At 50.3% G+C, this 15504-nt stretch overlaps 1 protein-coding gene across 4 annotated transcripts in view; it reads right to left on the bottom strand.

Moving 5' to 3' along the window:
* The window catches only part of Sipa1l3 (signal induced proliferation associated 1 like 3), a 198059-nt gene extending 182558 nt beyond the window's left edge, over positions 1 to 15501 (bottom strand). The window contains exons 1-2 of one of the 4 annotated variants that reach the window (XM_085841954.1): positions 2225 to 2714; positions 850 to 914 (exon numbers count right to left, since the gene is read on the bottom strand). The gene's annotated coding sequence lies outside the window, so the exon portion shown is untranslated. Of the gene's footprint in view, positions 1 to 849; positions 915 to 2224; positions 2715 to 15312 lie in introns of those variants that run through there. The other 3 variants (XM_085841952.1, XM_085841955.1, XM_085841953.1) reach the window with 3 other exon arrangements.
* Between the last annotated feature and the right edge of the window lie 3 nt (positions 15502 to 15504).

The raw sequence follows: 15504 nt of genomic DNA, 5'->3' as shown, positions 1-15504 counted from the left end.
CCCTCCCTCCCTCCCTCTCTTCCTTTCAATATGGTTTTTTGAGACAGGTTTTCTCTGTGTAACCCTGGCTGTCCTGGAACTCACTCCATAGACCAAGCTGGCCTCAAACTCAGGGGATCTGCCTGCCTCTGCCTCCCAAATGCTGGGATTAAAAACATGTGCCACCACTACCCGACCATATTCTTTTTCTTTTAAAAAGGAGCGAATCAGAGGAATACTGATTCAGAAATATTTCCATATGGTACTGCTGTGTGAAAGCAAAATTCATGAAAATAAAGACCGTACTATCCCTAATGGAGCAACACTGTTCCCTGGAGTACTATATAACCATGGAGAAAAGACCCATGATAAGATGTGGGAAGACGCTGACAAGGGAGGGTGCTGCTTACAGGTCAGGTAAGGAGGAAAGGGGAGAAAGAAGAGCCTAGAAAGTGGGAGTGGGGGCAGACTGAGAATACTCAAGATTGTAAAGTCATCTCCTGAGCACTCACCCTCCCACTATCTTCGCCCCAGGAGTCTTCTGGCACACTTGATGTCACCTGGCCTCCCTTTAACGTCTCGCTTACACAGACACTATCAATTAGCACCATCTTCCAGAAAAGGCAACTAAAGCCCAGAGTTCAGGCAGTGAGGGACTCACTCGTTACAAGACATGGCTTTTCCTCAACTTCCCTCAAAGTGATGCTCCTTGGAGCTCAGGGAACAGTGACCTGTTGCCACGGCAGCCTTCCACACTGCAACAGGCTCTGGAGGGTGAAGCGCACATGACTGTCACATGGCAACAGTGGGCCCGTGAGGTGCCTCAGAGCTTGGGGCTGCTGAAGAAGCCTGAGAGGAAGGACCACTGACCTGGCTCCCTGGAGCGCCTCGGGGAAGCCTGCCTGGGATATTTTTACAGCACCAGTCGCTGCTACCTGGAGCCAGAAACAGAGAGCGTGTCAGTTACGACACAGTCTGACTCCTCCAACTCACTGGTTAATTAAACCCTGCTCAGCGCACAGCAAGAGTTATTGCCGACTAAAGCAGAGGAGAGGATAAACCGTGGCTGGTCAGATCACGCTTATCTCCCCTGCCTTCCTGCCACAGAAACCTGGAGATATGTCACCTTCCCAATACATAGCAGACACGCACAAATCCTCTCTTACTGAGATTACCCCACTATTCTCTAACTCACTGGTACCACACTTTCTCTGTCATGCCATGTGCCCAAAACGCCCAAATGAGCCACTGTCAGGTTCCAGGCTGTGACGCCTGAAGGGATTGAGGGCCAGGAAGCCAGCAGCTTGAGGCTGACAGACCCCAAGAATGGCTGCATGACCACAGAGAGATCAGAGAGAGAGGTGACAGGTCACGCCAACCACTGCCATGGCTTCCTGGAAACGCTGGTGGCACTCTAGTCAGTCCCAAGTGAGAGCAGCTAGCCGTCCATCCACCAATGGGCCATCTAGTAGCATAAATTCATTCATGACATAACTGAAGCTGCACCCACCCGCCACAGGCTAGGCACTGTTCTAGAAGGACCAAGGCCTGGCCTGCGCTCCCAGGAAGCCAACAGTTGAGACGCAGGTGGAAGAAAAATCCAGTCAAGGAGGCGGCTCCAGGGTGACTGAGAGGAAAGCACCCTGGGTTGGGAACATCTGAGCAGAGGCTTTGGAAGGCTAGTCCTAAGCATGGCTATGTGAGTGTGGGAAGGCATGTGGACATGCCACCCCAGCTACACCCACAGGCAGAGGACACAGGCAGGGAGAGGCCAGAGCAGGGAGCTGCGGTCCACGGGCGCAGGGTCAGAGGAGCTGGGGCACTTGGCACGACAACTCAGTGGGTACTACCACTACTTCCTGTTTCCCCCAAAAGAGGAAACTGAGGCCCAGGAGGGTACAGGATTCACCAAAGGCCACATGGCATGCATATTGGGCTGAGGCACCACAGCCCCTGGTAACAACGTCTGCAGACAGCAGGGGCTCAGCTACAGTCATCTATTCTTTCCCTGGGAGTCTGTGGCCTCCATCTTCTCATTTGCTCAACACTCGGCCAACCTTTCTTCAGCGTTAGGAACAGATAGGTAAACACTTCACAAGAGAAGAGGGGGAAAGAAGGGGGGGGGAGAGGGAGAGGGGGAAAGAGAGAGAGAGAGAGAGAGAAGCTAGCGTTCCCTCAAAGAAGAAACAGATTATTAACTTTCTCTGGAAGGTGCTACCGAAGTGAGGAGACATTGTTCACCTACCAGGAGTCCCGGAACACAGCCGTGATCACACTCCAGGAAGGTGGCTACTAGGTTGGCCCCAGGTGTGGCTCCTGTCCCAGGTTTTCCCTAGGCAAGAGCCACCTGCCCCAGCTCCCTAGGCCGACCTGGGGTGGTGCCTCCTCCTGCGCTGTGGGTGTCTGGAATGCGGAAATGGGAACCAGCCGTGCCAGCTTCTAACGACTTATTCAGTGGCCTTCGGGCCACGCCAGCTTACCGGAGTTCCCCTGAGATGGCTGCTCTCTGCACACAGGCACATCCCCAAAGAGCCTGTTCTGCCAATATTCCCTTTGGGGAAGGGAAATAACAGGATTCCTTACTCATCAGACACGTGGTCTTGGGTCTGAATGAGTTTGGGAGAAAGCTCGGAGGTAACAAAGCCTGCCTGTTACAGGCCACCTGCTCGGTGCTGAGCCAGGGCTGGATCAGCGCCACAGCATCCCTGCCCTAAGCCCCGCAGCTTCATTCACAACCTTCCTACCCACAGGTGGGCCCCTCACCTCTGCAGACAGTGCCGGCTTAATGATTAAACCTTGTGGCAGACTCTTCCACCCAGCCTTGGAAGCACAGCTCTGGGAGGGTGCTGCTCTAAACACTGCAGTCTCTCCAGGGCCTTTACGTCGGAACTACGGTCACGCCTATTTTATAGATAGTGTTGAACAGAAGTCACAGGACGGAGGTCACATAGCAAGTGGGGATTCAACCCAAGCAGTGTATCTCAAGAGTCCAGCTTTTGACTGTTGTGCGAATACGCCCTTGTGAAGAGTCTAGTGTCCACCCTGGGAGAGAAAGCCAGTGAGGTCATGGCTCTGGTCCATCAAACACTCAGTAACAGATGGAGCCCAATAGCTTATGACTATGATTGGAAAAGTCAGACAGGATTTCAAGGTCACTCAAAGCTGCATAGCGAGTTCAGGGACCAACCTGAGCTACAGGAGGCTGTCACAAAACAAACAGAAAAACAAACAAACAAACAAAAACCTCAAAGAACAACCAAAACAGTTCCATGACTCTCAGCTGTGTTATCACAGGCTGCTCACACCTGGGCCTTCCAAATGGAAAACACCTGGCTCACAGTTGCAGCCTAACCTCCAGACTTAACCTCAGACGTCTGATGGCAAAGTGTAGACTCCCAGGTGTGATGCACCTGCCTGTACGCCCCGCATTTGGGAGGCTGAGGCAAGAGGAACTGCTGCGATAAGGCCAGGCTGGCTATCAGCATCAAACCCTGGCTCAGAAGAGCCAAATGAAGCCGGGCAGTGGTGGCGCACACCTTTAATCCCAGCACTTGGGAGGCAGAGGCAGGAGGATTTTTGAGTTCGAGGCCAGCCTGGTCTACAGAGTGAGTTCCAGGATAGCCAGGACTACACAGAGAAACCCTGTCTCGAAAAAACAAGCAAACACACACACACACACACAAAACCCGAAGAGCCAAATTAAAACTCTTACTATCATCTTTATCAAACTGCGGTAAACCAGAACCAAGGTGCTCTTGCCTGCAGGGAGCTCTCAGTCACCTGAGAACAATCTGGCAAAACAAAAGAAAGCAACCAAAGGAAATTGCAACAAGCAGATCCCCGTGCCTTCAAGGGGCACTGGCTGTGAGTCGGGCATGTCACATGATTTCACAAGCTTCAATCCCCCCACAACCTACCTGCTCCACCTTGCAGACAGGGAAACGGAGGTCATTGGGCTTACCCAAGACCAATACAGGGCCCAGTAGGACCCAGGACTTGCACGCAGGTTAAGTCACATTTCTCGGGCCCTCCGAAGTCTCCCAGGGCAACCACCGTCCACAGGTAGTCAGAGGAAAAATTCTGCCTGTAAGAGGAATGTCGCTTCCATAGATGGTTGGGGACTGGGCCAGAACCACCGGAGTTCACAATTTTGAGCTAGCAACCTGCACCTGACCTACATCCTCCCCTTCTGTCCACTCCACAGCCCTCCATGGTCCTCAGAGTCAAGCCTCTGGGAGAAGCATCTTGCTCAGGAGTGGGAGGGAGCAGGGGGAACCCCAGGTGGTGCCAAGCAGGGTGAGCTCTCAAAAAGCATGCACAGACCTCCAGTGTTGTGCTCAACTTGGGAGTCCCTGCACTTTCAGACAAAATGTTTGGTAGCTGACACGATGAAGGGGTGCTAGGGTACAGGGACTATGATTAAAGAGCACACAGCTAAGCAGCTGAGTAATTACAAATCTTAGAAGTGCCACAGGAACGAACGGCACAATGCAGGATATTGTGGTTCTGCTGCTCTGCACCTCTACAGCCGATCCGTGCACACTCTTGTGTGCTCCTCAACGGTGCTGTGAGTTTACTCCCATGGCCTCTGGCCTGGCCTCTGAGCTGCACAGACAGGGTTATGTATTAGGTTATTTGTCCCAGGGCAACTACAAAAGACCTAAGAGGAACCAGGAGGCAGGGCATAAAAGCAAGGTTCTTCTCTCTTAAAGGTGTCCCTTAACTGCTGCTGGATAGGGTGTGCCAACTGGAGCTACAGAGGGAGCCAGGGATCATGAGACCTCGGTACACAGCTGATGGCAGAGTGACACAAAGGACTGGGACTGGGTCCTTTTTGAAGAGCTACTGTCAACCCTTGCAGAGACCTATGGGATTCTTTGTTATCTAAATCTCCTTTCCAGCCAGTTTTGTTGGGGCTTCCTACAAGTCTCAGAATGTGTTTTCTGGGCACGGACCCTGGTAGCTCCTGGGGGACTGTTGAAAGTCCAAATGTTCACTCACACTGGGCCTGGAGCACAGAGCTTTCTGGACAAGCCCAGCTTGTCTGTGATTTTGCAGGCCTGAGAGCCGTGCAAGGGCACGCAGAGGGCTGAAAAGTTACTGAACATCATTCCCAGGCCCTCTGACCCCGCCCCCCCCCCAAGTGAGTTATTTAAATTCTACAAAGGGAATAAGTAGGTTAGCTGAAGGGGTCACTGGGAGGCTTGGCTTAGGTTAGTTATTGCAGGTAAAGTACCTCACTCATACCATGTCTGGCACACATTAGACACCAAAACTTGTCTTTGCTACTGCTGCCATTACTGTCATCATTACTGTCAGCAGCCAAAGGCACACCGTCTTCCAAGGCGGGGCCCCGCCTCTTTTACATTTATCTTACACCCAGGAGTCAGTCCTTTTGGGGATCTTCAAGGACTTCTGACTATCTTTTTGGTCAGTATAAGGGTGTGGCAAATGGGAGGGGCCAAAGGGCTTTCTTCCTAGGCCTCTTCCCAAGCCACTTCCTCTCCACTGCTGCCCCAGCACATACCACCATGGGACTCCAAACTCAGGAACCAAGATGAGAAGAAGGCTGAAGACTGACCTACCGGGTCCCATCCAGTAGGAAAAGGACTTTTGTCAGACTGCACCAGAGCCAAGCTTTGGAGCCATAGCTGGACAAGGGCTCTTACTCGGAGCCGTTACAGGCACTGTAGCACTAGTCAGTGAAGGCAAAGAATGAGACAGACGTAGGAGGTCTGGTCTCTGGCCACTAACCCTTAGAGTGAGAAGGGGTGACCAAAGGTCTCTTGCTCAAGAAAGGAAGCTGTTAGATCTAATTTCGTAAAGCTCACTGTTAAACCAGTCTTAATCCACAGACAAGACCCACTGTCAGGTTATGGCCCAACCCAATACACGTCAGGGAAGTTCAATACAATGTGAGGGACTGGAGGCTAGCGGGCACCGGGGCCCACAGTGTCTCTCATGGAGGGACCTGGATGTCTAATATGTTCTGGCCCTCACAGCTGTGGCTACTACTCAGATATCAATACTATTTTCCAATCAACGCTGCAAAGTGCTCAGTGTCACTGAACACTAAGATTTCTTTTGTTATTTTAAAGAAAAGAGAAGAGCAAGCTCTTAGCACTTCCACCTCTGTCTCCTCCACCTCCTAAATCAGTCTGCTACACTTAGGCCCCAGGAGCTCCTCCACCTTACCCCCCTCAGGACCTTTGCCCCACCACACACGCCCACCTCCTCCATGGCTGTCCTCTGGCTCCGAAACCTTCTGACCTAATACTTCATATTCCTTCCCGCTTAATTCCCTCACCATAGTGTTTGCTATACCATCCTACACACTACACAGCTTCTTTACCTTGTTCTTTTTAACAGGATTTTTCCATACGTGGAAGTCCAAGAGAACAACTTGCAATTGTTCTCTCTTCTTCCCCGAGGTGGGTTCTAGGGATCAAAATCATGCTTTTATCCCCTGTGGCGTGTTATGGCCCTCTTGTTCTACTGGGGTTTGTGCGTGTGTGTGTGTGTGTGTGTTTCTTTGAGGTAGGTTTCATGTAGCCCAGGCTGGCCTCGAACTCAGGACACAGATGAAGATGACCATTAGCTCCTGAGCACCCTGCCTGTTTCCCCAGACTGAGGCTGCAGGTGTGTGCTGCTAGCTTAGCCTCACTAGTCTTGTTTCCTAACCTCGAACTCCAGTGGGCCCCAGGATGGTGAGAAAGGTGAGGGACAGAGGCTGCACTGCTAGCTAACCTTCATGTCTAGCACAGCTCTCGTGAGAACAGATCACCAAGTAAGTTTCAAAACCAAAGCTAGGCTGGGCTGTGGTGGTACACGCCTTTAGTCCCAGAGGCAGGCAGAGCTCTGTGAGTTCAAGGCCAGCCTGGGCTACAGGGTGAGTTCCAGGACAGCCAGGGCTACATAGAGGAAACCCTATCTCTAAAAACAAACAATGAAGCTGGGGAGCCATCCACCTTTAATCCCAGCACTGGAGAGGCAGAAGCAGGCAGATCTCTATGAGTTCGATGCCAGCCTGTCCTACATAGTGAATTCCATGACAGCCAGGGCCATGGAGAGAGACCCAGCCTCAAAAACCCAAGACAAAAACAAACACAAAAATGAAATCTGGGGGCTTGGGAGATGGTTCCCTGAGGGCACTTGTGCCAAGTCTGGACCTGAGGTCTATTCCTGGGTTGTGAATGGTAAAAGGAGAGAACTGATCGCCAAAAGAACTGATCTCCACGTGTATACCACAGCGCATGCCCCATGCTCCCATATAAAGTTTTAGAGAAACACTGGCACACGCTTGTAGAGACAACACTTGAGAAGCACAGGCAGAAGGATCAGAAGGCGACTGAGGTCAGCCTGGGCCACTGAAACCCTGTACTTAACTAGAAATGGTGCTGAGGAGATAAAGCTCAACAGAGAAAGCGCTGGCTGGGCAAGCATGAGGACTTCAGGCCCATCCCCAGAACCACGTGAAGAAGAGTGAACTCCTGAGTCCCAGCTGTGGAGAGGCAGAGATAGAACTGACCCCTGGGGCTGATGGCCATCCTACCTAGCCTACTTGTGGATTCCTGGCCAGTGAGGGGTTGGGGAGAGGGCTGTGCCTGAGGAATGAGAGCCACGTGTCTTCACATGCAAGTGCCAGCATTCACACATGCACACCTGCACACATAAATATAGACGAGAATAATAAATACTGAATGTATAGTGCCAGCATTTGGGTTTTGCCAACCCTCAGTCAGACGTTGTGGGAATAAACACACACACACACACACACACACACACGCATGCCTCCGTCCTGACAGTGAGGAGCCTGGTTTGGAACAAGATGCCTTCGAGAAGAAAGGATCCTCAGCTAGAACAAAGGTGCCAGTTCTTGGACAGCTCTTGAACAACTCTGTCACATCTGCCACCTCCAAGACCTGCAGGAAGCAAAGGGTCCAGCAGAAACTCCCCTGCCCCCAACCCCTAAGGGTTTCTGGGCCTCTGCCTGATGCTTCTACGAAGAGATTTTATCGCAGGCTGGGGAATTACACCGGCAGAAAGCAAATGCTACCGGAGCTTCGACCCGGTGTGCCTGGGGAACACAAGCTGGTTGTAGCATTCACACTGGTGGCCAGATATCAGGTCCCCAAGAAATGTCCCAAGCTGCCCCTCTTCATTCTTTGGTCAAAAAACCAGAACTAAAACGGACATTTCCATGGCCTCCTGCTGCAGCGCTGCCTGTAAACCAAAGGCTGGCTTCAGGTTCCCTGTGGAGCCTTCAACGAAGCCCCGCAGAGCCAAGGCTGGGTGTCAGAGGGCTGTTCTGGCTATCAAGGGAGGATCTGAGGCCTCCTGTTGAAACAGGTCTTTGGGGTAAAAAAAATGTAGGTGGAGCCTCACAGTCAGGTGCTGGAAGGAAACAGATTAGGGATCAAGGGCCCCAGGAGGACCCTGCCACCATGGGCTCAACAGGAAAGGGAAGCATGTGGCTGTAGGGGCTGGCCAAGGGTGCCCCATGCTTCCAGAGCCCCGGCCACTTAATGAGTTGCATAATGAAGAAGAAGAAGGGGAGCAGAAGCAAATAATTTTATCAAGTGGACTGAGCAGAGGCAGGGAATTCCCCAAACCTACCCTTGAGCCTGAGCCACGCAAATGCTGAGTGAAATCTCCTGTACTTGATTTTCACTTTTCCTGATGAGACACTTCAAACACACACGGGTGAAGGGAGGCTATAATGAGCCCTCCCCACCCAGCTGCAACCGTTCCCAGCTCATGGCCAAGCTTGTTCTAGCTCTCATTCGCCCCCACATGCCTGTCCGCCTCCTCTTTCCACCCCCGTCCAAGCACTGCAAGGCACATGCTGGGCATCCCAACAGTCCACTCACGGGAATTTCAGAATGTACATCCTAAAGATAAGGGCTGAGTCATAGGCCCATGATCACATCTGAAAAAAATCACAATACTACCAATGTTGTTATTTTAATGGAGATGGGAGAACGAGTCTTGGGATCAGAGAAACCCCAGGCCCAGCGTGGCAGTCAACCTCATGGCCCCAAAACATTTGGAAGCTGCTGCAGGAGTTTCCCTAAAGGAGGTATGTGGGGTGAAGAGGCTGGGACTGGAGAGGGTGACACAATCCACACCCCATCTGCTCATCTGTCATTTCTTGGGCAGACCACAGGTTACACAGGCTCTGGAAGAGTCACTAACTGAACCTCAGTTTCCCCAGATGATAGTGACTACGCTATCCCATGGAGTGGATCAAGGAATCAAAGCTCTTATCCAACAGAGCTCCCAGAACAAAGCTCCCTCACATGGTCAATTCAGTCAGCAGTGTTACTGCACACGTTTTACACACCAGGCATTGCCAGTCGTAGGAGGTGAGTGCAAATCACCTCAGCAACACAACAAACTTGGAATCCACCTGCTCTGCTTGGCTGAGAGGGGTAGCTCCATCTTGTCCCTTCTTAGGTCTCAGGTAGTCTGTATATCTAGAAATGAACTCAAGCTGGACTATAGACTATAGAAGGATTGCTGGTGGTTAGATAAAAGCCAGCATTCCTCAACAACTTGTGAAACCGGTTCCCATCTGCCAAAAGAAGTCATTTCCCTTACCGCTGGCAAAAGGGACTAGGGCTACTTGCAGCTCCTATCAGCATATCAAGGCCCAAGCTAGTTTCTAGACTCCCTCCATATCACAAATACATTCAAATACACTCTGGTCTCCTGGCCCTTCCTTAAAACCCACAGATTTCTCTACCCACAAACTCTCCGTCTATCTCTCCCTGTCTTGCTATTCTTACACCTCCCTCCTCCCCTCACTCTTGTTCTTGCTCTGCTCTGCTCTGTTTAATCTGCTTTCTTTTCTCTCTGTTCTGGACTCTGCAAAAGCTGAGCTGAGCCCCTGATGCCCAACATAGAGCATCTCTGACAGTGGACATGATGCCACAGCGGCCAGTACTGTTCCGCTGCTGTGTGAATGAGGTGTTACAGCTAGCAGTGCTTTGCCTATCAAACAACCTGGAAAAAAAAAAAATGCTGTGTCCACGTCCCCCACTGGCCTCATAAAGAGGGCCTGCGATGAAGAGTATTGGTCTACAGCAATCTCGTTTGTTTTTTTTTTGTTTGTTTGTTTGTTTTTTCCAGACAGTGTAGCTAGCCCCTGGTTGTCCTGGAACTTACTCTGTGGACCAGGCTGGCCTTGAACTGAAGGAGCCTCTGCCTCCCAAGTCTAGGATGAAAGGCGCAGGCCACCACTACCAGGCTTTGGTGATCTCCTTTGTGAAATGAGTTCGATCAAGTTAATTACATCATTAGACTACTGGAACTGTTAACTGAGGATGTGTGGAATGCTTAGCCAAGCACCTGGCAGCAAGTCCGTGCTGTTTACATGTTAGCAACTCTTATTATTACTTTACAAACTTCTGTGTGAGCTTGGAGACAGACATCCAGCCCATTCCAAACATAATACTGCTTCTGTGACAAGCTCATTCTAACCTCCTGGCTCTGCACTTGCTGTTCCCTCTGCCTGGACTCCCCCCACCCCCAAGGCCTCCCACCCCAACCCTCAGAGGTGATGCCTCCTGCTCATTCAGTCTTACCTCATGTGCCTGTCCCTCCCTCAGCTCGGGAAGCCATCCCTGATCATCGATCAACGAGCTACGTATTAATCACCCCCTACCACTCACCCCTCCCCACCAGCCACTCTGGCCTTCTACCCTGTCATTTCCCCCTGACTTAAAACCATCTGAAAGTAGCATGGACAGGTTTGTTCTTTACCTTCTAATCAAACAAACAAAACCCTGAAACTACCTGGTTTTACTGCCCGTCTCCCCAAGGAGTCTGCAAGCCCTGAGAGAGCAAGGGTTTGATCTGAGCCAGGCTCCAGTCTGTAATCTCAGCACTTGGGAGGAGGAACAGATGCCTGAGAGTTCAAGGCCAGCCTGAGCTACACTGCAAGAGAAAAAATACAGAATAGACCCTGCCCAGCTCCTTCACTGTCAAACCCTCCAGTGCCTAGAAGAAATGCTGGCACATGGAAGATGGTGGATAAATTGGTCAACCTAATAAGGTAAGAGCAGTAACTCAGGCCTGACCCAGAGCTGACAGCAGCCCAGCAGGCCAGGATCTTACAGACATCTCATTCAATCTCCACCAACCCCTGAGATAGAGAGAGAAGGCGATGGTGAACACTTCATAAATGAAGAAAAAGTTCAACAAGTAATCTTATATGTTAGCGGCTATGGGGGACTTAAACCCAGAGCCACCACCTATGCCCCCTTCCAAGTACTTCCCATTTCTTGCAAATATGAGGACAGATACTCCCTACAGGTGCTCCACCATGAGTCCCCACCCCCACCCCTGTCATGCTGGACTCTTCCTTTTCTGGACAGATTTTCTCTTCATTCCAAGCAGCTAAGCCTCTCACCCCAGAGTCCAACATTCCCAAGCTGCTACCTGCTTTATAACTTTTCTGCATTTTCCCCTGGTATCTCCAATGACTAGGGTAGCTCCTCCCATGAGGGACTCTGAATTTCAGGGACTGTAAAGCAGCAACAATGGACCCTCTGCCCTTAAAAGTCTGATACATTTTTCTCTTTACAACTACCTGGTACCACTCTGATTTTAAGATCCAGAAACTGAAGCCCAGGAGAACATGTGCCATACCCAAGGGAATGTAAGCCAGATAGGCTATATGAGACCCTTTCTCAACACGCAAACAGGAGCAGACTGGACATTAAAATAAATAAATACACACACACACACACACACAAGCATACAGCTAAATTACCAAGGCCAAGGGTCATATATATATATACATACATATATATATATATATATATTTCCCTACTCTTTCTTTTTTAAGGAAGGGGTAGGGGAGGAGGAAGAAGAAAAGAGTTGATATAGCACATATAGATAGATGTAAGTATACACATACACACACACACACACACACACACACACAAGCATACAGCTAAATTACTAAGGCCAAGGGCATCTCCATTTTGTTCTCTTTGGCACTCCAAAAGCTGACGCTAGATACTTATTACTCTCAGTCTAAATGAGCAGTTACCTCAAGGGAAATGAGACTGTGGTGTAGAAGGTGGTTCTCACTGTTTTCTTTCTACACCTCCATAGTCCTTGGCGTGTTACAGTGAGCTTACCTGTCTCGCATACTCTGGTTTTTGAGACAGGGCATCTCATACAGCACAGGCTAGCCTTGATCCTCCTGGCCAGCTCTACTGTCAAGTGTTCGTCAGCATGCTCACTTTGTGTAAGTTCAACCACACACACACACACAGAAGGGGGGGGGCAGACAGACAAACAGACAGACAATTGGCCATCACAAGCCTTAAAAAATAAACATACAAATTGGAAATTGGCCTGGCAGCTTCCCTCTCATTCTAGTAGCTGAAAACAAACACCAGAGAAAATGTATTGTTTTCTTTTTTTTTTTTAATGTAAGTACATATAATTTAGTCTTTGAAAGGTATGAAGCCTAAGCTTGAAAAACACAGGCAAATTCATTTCACAGCAGAATAGGACAGCAATTGTGGCACATTCTACATTCCAGTTTTGATTTACCGCCTAACAACTGCAACATCTGAACACCAGGCCCACGGTTAACTCTTAAACCATTCTAACCAAAAGGTTTAAAAAACATTTGCTGTTGTCACTACAAGGGAGATAACCCAGGATTTGTTTTATTTAAGTCATTGCCTTAATACTGCAGATTAAAAAGCAAAAACAACAAAAAACAAAACCAAACAAACAAAAAACTTAAATGTGATAGCCATCATAAATTTGATTGAGACCAGTTTGCCAACCTCAAATGAAATCACAAGCACAGGTTTATCCTGCCCCAGCCTCTGCCCTGGTGTGGTGTGTGTGTGTGTGTGTGTGTTGCTTTCCCACACTGGATAGTCTCATGCACTGACAGAGTGCAGCTTTTCAGAAAGAAATTATCAACTCGGCTTGTCTTTGGCAGAAATGAGCTGCCTGAAAGCCAGGCCTTCCTGACACATCTGTAGCCACAGCTGTCTGGCCAAATTCCCATTGTCTTCTCTGGCGCATATGGAGTACATACTACATCTATGTACCCTACGTTCCGTTCATGCTTGCTGTCCTAGAAGAAACAACTGGGCCTTGTCAGGAAAGCTGTGCCTCCACAGCTAGGTTTACAGCTGAAATCCCAGTAGTTGCAGCCATGAGGATTACAAGTTCAAAGTTATCCTTGGCTACATAGTAGACTTAAGGGCAACCTGGGTTACTTTTTTTTTTTTTTTTTTTTTTTTGGTGGTTTTTCGAGACAGGGTTTCTCTGTGTAGCTCTGGCTGTCCTGGAACTCACTTTGTAGACCAGGCTGGCCTCGAACTCAGAAATCCGCCTGCCTCTGCCTCCCGAGTGCTGGGATTAAAGGCGTGCGCCACCACGCCCGGCTCAACCTGGGTTACTTGAGACCAGACAGAAAAGGCCACCTTCAGGGGATAGGGGAACCTCCAGCTTGGGTTCAGTCAAGAGATGCTTCTGTAACAGGGCAGCTCTGTCCTCCTCTCCAGTCAACTGGATATGGGAAAGCTGCGGAAGACATCTGAGTTGCCTGGGGCAACAGGGTCACTGTTAGACGATGTGCTGTGGTGGTGGATACTGAATCAAGGAGGGGAAAGAGGAGGAAGTGTTCAGATTGGACAAACTGAGTTTACAATGCCCAAGAACATCCATCAGGGGACATCAAGGGAATACAAGTTCCATGTCTGGAGCTGGAGGTGAGGGGGGCAGAGTCCAGAGCCACCCTGGGCTCCAGGGTTTACAGCAGCTGTAGAGAAAGTGTTTGACATGCACAAAACCCTGGATTCCATCCTCAGTATTAAACAACAACAACAACAATAAATACAGATATACTGACTTGGCAGAGGAGCACTGTACAAGGGCTGCTGATGGCAGGCCAGCACTGTCACTTTGGGTCCTTATACTAAAACAATTTAACCTCTGCTGAGACAACTTTAAGGATGGGGGGTGGGGAGGGGCACTAACCTTGGACTCTGCCCTATAAGCACAAACAGAATCAGAAATGGCTTACTGCAGAAAGAGAGAGAGGTACATTCATCAAGTGCTTGGGGCCCTGTGCTAACCACAAAATATCTCCTGGAGTCAGAACAATCCTGGCATAGAAGTCCTATGACTACCATTTCACAGATGGGACACTGAGGCTGGGAGCGAACGTGTGGGGGAGCTCGGGGCTGTCATGTCACAGCCCACAGTTAGGCAGCCTCTGGGCCAGATGGAGAACATTGAAGAACAATCATAATCCATACGAGCTGCTACTCAGGGAAGGGTGGCTCAGTCTGGTGTTCAGCAAATCATCACACCCTTAGCAAGGGAACACTGTTATTGTCCCATTTCTATAAACAAGAAACCCAAGTGTGACAGGAGGGGAAGCCAACTGGACTCAGTGATGAATCTGGCCCACTAGGGAGACCAAGGCTACAGTCAGAGCCCTACTCAGACAGGGTTTCTAAGCTCCCTGGAAACGCTGAATAAATGACAGCATTTACAAACTGCTATATGCCAGGAGCTGTGCTAAGCACTTTACCCAGGGTATTCTTATACATCTTCAAAACAATTCGATGAGGTGGCTTCCATTGAAATCTCCACTTTATATTTAGGCATAGAAAGGGAAACTAAGGCACAGAGGGATGAAGTTAGTTGTCCAAGGTCACACAGCTTGCTGGTGCATGGCAAAACCTAAATTTGAACGTGAGTCTCTCTGCTTCACAAGCAAAAGCTCTTATTAAAATGATCGCGGTTAACAGCAGCCACTCTGCATTGAGTGTTAACTATGGACTCGGGTCTTTACATGCACATGGTCAACTGATTGGTAATCTATAGTATCTTCACCTCATTTCTCCAGGAACTAACAATAACGCAAACCCGTAATAAGTATCTTCAACGTGAAACGCCTTATTCACCAGATCTCAACACCTCAGAACAATCACCAGCAAAAGACAATTCCTCCTTCCCCGTTTTGCCGAAGATAAAAACGAGGTTCGGCGCGGTTTTCCCAGACCGCAGCTCCAGAGTGGCAGAGCTGGGACGTGCACCCACGTCTCCCGGACTCCAAGCTCTTCCCCACCGTGCCCGGTTGCACCTCTGGAAAGTTGAACCATGCGGGCACGAGTCCCGCCGGGTATGGAGGGCGTGAGTCCCGGCGCTGCCGCCCCCCACAGCCGATGCCCACACCCGGCCGTCCGCCTGGTCACCCCGCCTGCACTGACCCTCGGGGTCCGAGCAGCTAGCAAATCCCCACCACCCTTGGCGGAGACTGCTCCTGCACCAGGAGCCACGTACCTAGGCGTACCGGCCACACGCCCCGCGGGCTCCTCGACCGCGGCGTTCAGCACGGCGCGGCTTGCTAGAGACGCCGCCAGCTCCAGTGGCCCGAGTGACTTCCAGGCTGCCCACTTCCAAGCCGCTTCGCGCGAGGCCTCGTGGGAACTGTAGTTTCTCCCTAAGAAGCAGCGCGCTGAAGAGAGCCTGGCG

Source organism: Mus caroli, unplaced genomic scaffold (genome assembly GCF_978045245.1).
Source record: "Mus caroli unplaced genomic scaffold, Mus_caroli_1 scaffold_8, whole genome shotgun sequence".
Lineage (NCBI taxonomy): Eukaryota > Metazoa > Chordata > Mammalia > Rodentia > Muridae > Mus > Mus caroli.
The sequence above is the reverse complement of the archived record's forward strand: the minus strand, read 5'-3'. Positions and strand labels throughout refer to the sequence as shown.